We start from the raw sequence: 5,769 nt of genomic DNA, 5'->3' as shown, positions 1-5,769 counted from the left end.
GCGACGGGGCCAGGCAGTTCCGGGCCAAGGCGCTGCCCCATAAAATGCCTGGCCTCCCGCCTCCGGGGCTCTGGACGATCACGTCGGAGAGCCGTCCCCTCGGCATCCGCGGCGCCTCACAAACTGCACTGTGCACCCCGCGCACCCCCTTGGTCGAGGTACTCGTCGCCTCCAGACTGGCCAATACTCATCCTATGTTTTCGGCCGAAAAAGAGAACGCGCGTGGGCGCGGACATAAAGACTACTCTCGGCGGTGGATCACTTGGCTCGTGAGTCGATGAAGAACACAGCTAGCTGCGAGAATTAATGTGACTTGCAGGGGAACACCGATCATCGCACTTTGAACACACCTTGCGGCCCGGGTTAGCTCCCAGGGCCACGCCTGTCTGAGGGTCGTTTTTCACATCGATCGCCCGTCCCACCCCACCCCGGGGCGAGGTCGGGCGCGGCCTGGGGCAGCTTCGCAGGGGACGCTGCTCCCCTTCGTCCCACTAAAAGCAGACGAGGAGGAGAACCCGCCGCATGGGGGGAGCTCAGCGAGGCAAGGCGGGAGTCCGCGACTGTGGCCCCGTCCTCGCCCACGGCCCTGACCCCGGCCCAGGCCCGGGGCGGCGAACGTATGCTACTAGCAGCCGTCGTTGGAGACGCGAGGCTCAGAAGCCCGCGGAGCAGCCCTGGCCGGCCGACCCAGATTGCTTCATTCCGGCCCTCCGAACTTGAGGAAGCCCGACACAGTCCCCGCCCTGCCCGACCTGGCCGGCAGGGGATGAACGGTCGCCGGCGCCGCTCTGGCCCTCCTCGGGGAGTCAGGCCTCTGAATCCGATCTCAGATCAGACGAGACGACCTGTTGAATTTAAACATATTACTAAGCGAAGGAAAAGAAACTAACCAGGATTCCCTCAGGAACGACGAGTGAAGAGGGAAGAGCCCAGCGCCAAATCACAACCTGCCCCGGCGGGCGAGTGAGCGAAATGTGGCGTACGGAAGACCGCGTCCTCTGCGTCGACCAGGGGGGCCCAAGTCCTTCTGATCGATGCTCCCGCAGATGGTGTGAGGCCGGTGGCAGCCCCCGTCATGCCGGGGTCAGGTCTTCTCGGAGTCGGGTTGTTTGCGAATGCAGCCAAAAGCGGGTGGAAAACTCCATCTAAGGCTAAATATGGGCATGAGACCGATAGCCAACAAGTACCGTGAGGGAAAGTTGAAAAGAACTTTGAAGAGTTCAAGAGGGCGTGAAACCGTCGAGAGGTAAACGGATGGGGTCCGCACAGTCCGCCCAGAGGGGTCAACCCGGCTGGGTGCCGAGGGCTGGGAAGCTTGTGCGGTGGTGGGCGGCGGCGGCTCTGCATGGCCCGGGGGTTTAGGAAGGTGGCTCGGAGACCCCCTCCGAGCGTTACATCCCCCCACCACGATCAGCCACTCGCTGGGGCCGAGGGAGAAGACCGCTGCTGCGCCCAACCTACCACGCCCATACCTCCCCTGACCCACCGTGGTCAGGGACCCGGGGTGGAGAGGGCACGGGACACCGGCTCCCGGCGCGACCGTAGACGGGGCCAAGACTGTCCTCAGTGTGGCCCGACTGCGTCGTGTCCCCGGGCCGGGCCCAGTCCACGCCGCGGCGCCCGGGGTCCGCGGCGAAGTCGGCTACCCATCCGACCCGTCTTGAAACACGGACCAAGGAGTCTAGAGAGTCAGAGGGCTCGAAGCAAAACCACAGCGGCGCAATGAAAGTGAGGGCCGGCGCGCACCGCCCGCCTGCCTCTGCCCCGCTTCCCTGGGGAGGTGGAGCTCAAATGCGCGCTAGAGGACACGAAAGATGGTGAACTATGCCAGGCAGGGCGAAGCCAGCGGAAACGCTGGTGGAGGTCCGCAGCGGTCCTGACGTGCAAATCGGTCGTCCGACCTGGGTCTTTGGCGAAAGACTAATCGAACCATCTATTAGCTGCTTCCCTCCGAAGTTTCCCTCAGGATAGCTGGCGCTCAGTCCGCAGTTTTATCCGGTAAAGCGAATGATTGGAGGACTTGGTGCCGAAACAGCCTCAACCTATTCTCAAACTTTCAATGGGTAAGAAGCCCGGCTGCTGGCTTTTGGAGCCGTGGCGTGGAATGCGAGCGCTTAGTGGACCACTTTTGGTAAGCAGAACTGGCGCTGCGGGATGAACCGAATGCCGGGTTACAGCGCCCGATGCCGACGCTCATCAGACCTCACGAAAGGCATCGGTCGATACAGACAGCAGGACGGTGGCCATGGAAGTCTGAACCCGCTAACGAGTGTGTAACAACTCACCTGCCGAATTGACCGGCCCTGAAAATGGATGGTGCTGCAGCGTCGGGCCCATACCCGGGCGTCGCTGGCTGCGTGAAAGAGCCTCGGGGCTACGCCGCGACGAGTAGGAGGGCTGCTGCGGTGAGCGCAGAAGCCTTGGGGCGAGGGCCCGGGTGGAGCCGCCGCGGGTGCAGATCTTGGTGGTAGTAGCAAATATTCAAATGAGAGCTTTGAAGGCCGAAGTGGAGAAGGGTTCCATGTGAACAGGGCTTGAACATGGGTGAGTCGGTCCTAAGAGGTAGGTGAGCGCCATTTCCCACAGGGCAGGGGCGATGGCCTTCGTCACCCCCCGGCCGATTGAAAGGGAGTCGGGCTCAGATCACCGAACCCAGAGGTGGCGGAGACGGGAGCCGAAAAGCGCCCAGTGCGGCAACACGACCAATCCCGGAGAAGCCGGCGGGAGCCCCAGGGAGAGTTCTCTTTTCTTTGTGAAGGGTAGGGGCCGTCCCTGGAATGGGTTCGCTCCGAGAGAGGGGCCCGCGCCCTGGAAAGCGTCGCGGCTCCGGCGGCGTCCAGGCGAGCCCTCGCTGTTCCTTGAATATCCGGGGGAGAGGTTGTAGATCTCGTGCCGGGCTGTACCCATATCCGCAGCAGGTCTCCAAGGTGAACAGCCTCTGGCATGTTGGAACAATGTAGGTAAGGGAAGTCAGCAAGTCAGATCTGTAACTTCAGGACAAGGATTGGCTCTAAGGGCTGGGCCGGTCGGGCCGGGAGCGCAAAGTGGGGATTGGGCGCGGTGCGGCGGCTGGGCGAGCCGCCGCCACAGTCGTCGTCGTCGCCTTGTCGCCCCGCCGCGGGCCCTCCCGCCTTGTGCTGCCAAGGCTCACCTCCGCCGACTCGGCGATGGTCTTCGACGGCCAGCCCGGTGGGTGCTGGGGCTGTCTGCGGCGGGCGGCGGGCGGGCGAGTCCAGACGCCCTCCGCTCCATTCCTGCAGATTGCCCCGGCTTTGGTGAGCAAGCGCAACGCCCTCGCCTCCCCTCAAACCCCCCAAAACCCCTAAACCCTCGCGTAGGGCCCCGGGGGAATGTGCGGGCAGGGGCGGCGGTGGGACAGGAGCTCACGCCGCCTCTGCCGGCTTAGAACTGGTGCGGACCCGGGGAATCTGACTGTTTAATTAAAACAAAGCATCGCGAGGGCTCTCGGCTGGTGTTGACGCGATGTGATTTCTGCCCAGTGCTCTGAATGTCAAGGTAAAGAAATTCATGGAAGCTCAGGTAAATGGTGGGAGTAACTATGACTCTCTTAAGGATGGCACCGCCGGTCCTGGTTCCCTCGGGCAAGGAGCAGAGAACGTAGCGGCCTTTACCTCCCAGCGGTCCCGCCGGTAATGCCTCCCTTCTGGGGAGGCGGCCAAACAAGGTTAAACACCCTTGGCCCACTGGTCCGAAAAGCACCGAGGTGCCTAGCTCGGATGCCGCTGGGGAGCAGCCAACAAATACCAACGGCCTGGGTGGCAACCCAGGTCGGATGTATACCTAACGTAGTAGGATGATAAATGAAGACATCCATTTCGGATGGCACAGAGCCCGGTTTACCAATGTGCCATGCAGAGGGGCGGGGGTCGGCCCACCTGCATTATCACGAGACACCTTGGGTTCGCTCTGGACCGAGCGGATAGTTTGTGTCCCCACGGACCACCCATCCCAATTTCCACTCCGCTGGGACGGGCCTGCGGGCTCATTGGAGGGAGGGGGTGGATGATGACAACTCTGTGGCTCACTTTCCTCTGCCCAAATCCCTGCCCCTCACCAGCTCGCACTTGAGGGGTGCCATTGGTGTTGTGGAAGGCGGAGAGGATCCTGTGGAAGAGATGGAGGTCAGCCAATTGGTAGTAGAGCAGAAAAGCACCTTCGAGGCCATGGAAACGGAAGATCACAACGCAGAGCCCTCCTTAATCTCACCCGCAGAGGATTCGTCCAATGATGATGGGGGAGAAGACATTACCGGTGCAATTAGAATCGAGCTGCCTGATCCTGACGTTTCCTGTGGTTTGTGCGGATTACACCTGGGCAAGGTGTCCCAGGCTGTTAAGCACTACAGGGTTAGGCACAACCCTGTTTGCCTGGAATTCTGCTGCCGAAAGTGTGGGAGGACAAGCGACAATAGCCATTCCATCTCCTGTCACGCATCGAAATGCAAGTGCCAGCGTGAGAGTAGTCGCAGAACATCGCTACCGTGGGGCTGCGAAGAGTGTCAGCTTCGCTTCGCGGCTAAGATCGGCTTGTCCCAACACAAACGGCACAGGCACATCATGCTCAGGAATTTGGAAAGGAACATGGCGACGCAGGCGGTGAGCACTGGCGCAAAGGTTCGTCCCAACGCCTGGTCTACAGAAGGGATGGAAGTGCTTAGTAGGCTCGAATCCAAGTATGCCGGGCAGGGAAGGATTAACTTGCTGATAGCAAGAGAGCTGTCCTCCAAATCGACGAAGCAGGTGAGCAGCAAAAGGAGGTATATTCGGCTGATAGCCGAACGCAACTACCGTGCAGAGATCAACCCAGCTGATCTTGAGGCCATCTCAGAACCCCCCCCCCGTCCAAGATTCGGAGTAAAAGAAAAGCTGAAAGGCCTGGCTCTGAAACGAATTGAAGACGCTGGGGGGGAACTGGAGGCCAACATGCCGGTGATTGAGGCCTGGCTGAGGGACTCAGATCAGGTCACTACCCTGGTCGACTCCTCCGCATCAAGTCTGATTCAGATGCTGGATTCAGGTGGATCAGTAACTCGTAGGGCAACTCGTAGGGCAGGCCCTCCTCGGACAGGAGGGGTTAAGAGGAATCTGATGCGGCCGGTCCAGAGATCCTGGATTCGGACAAGGGCGTGGAGAAGAGGTAGATATGCCTTACATCAGCTGATGTTTGTCAAGGACACCTCAAGACTCTCAGCGCTTACCCTAGATGGAACCGAAAGTCAACGCTGTAGTATCCCACTTGAAGAGGTTCACAGCGTGTTCAAGGACAGGTGGGAGAATGTTATGGCTTTCGGGGGGCTTGACCAATTCAAATCCTCGGGACAGGCGGACAATGCGCTCTTCGAGTCCTGGATTACAGCCGATGAAGTAAGACTAGACCTCAGCCTGGCCAAAAACTTAGCTGCTGAGGGTCCGGACAGGATCAATAAGCAGAAGATTATTGACCTGGACCCAAGCGGCGAGAGGTTAGCGCAGGTCTTCAACACATGGCTGTGCACGGGAGTCATCCCTAAGGTCTATAAAAAAGGTCGTATGGTACTAATCCCAAAAACCATGGACCGAGAGGGTCTATTGAACATCGACAACTGGAGACCGATTACGATAGGGTCCATGGTTTTGAGGCTCTTTTCCAGGATCTTGACGATGAGGCTGGCACGGGCCTGCCCACACAATCCTAGACAGAGGGGATTCATATCATCCCCTGGGCTCGGAAAACCTTAGGGTTCTGCAAAAAAGAACGCAACCCCCTGAC

At 59.9% G+C, this 5,769-nt stretch overlaps 1 non-coding gene across 1 annotated transcript; it reads left to right on the top strand.

Moving 5' to 3' along the window:
• Window positions 1-242: 242 nt before the first annotated feature.
• LOC121303653 lies at window positions 243-396 on the top strand. Its single transcript, XR_005947834.1, has one exon. It is a non-coding gene; the product is annotated as a 5.8S ribosomal RNA (ribosomal RNA).
• The last annotated feature ends 5,373 nt before the right edge of the window (window positions 397-5,769 follow it).

The sequence above is a fragment of the Polyodon spathula genome, chromosome 34, assembly GCF_017654505.1.
Source record: "Polyodon spathula isolate WHYD16114869_AA chromosome 34, ASM1765450v1, whole genome shotgun sequence".
Classification (NCBI taxonomy): Eukaryota; Metazoa; Chordata; class Actinopteri; order Acipenseriformes; family Polyodontidae; genus Polyodon; species Polyodon spathula.
This window is presented reverse-complemented; position numbering and strand designations above follow the sequence as displayed.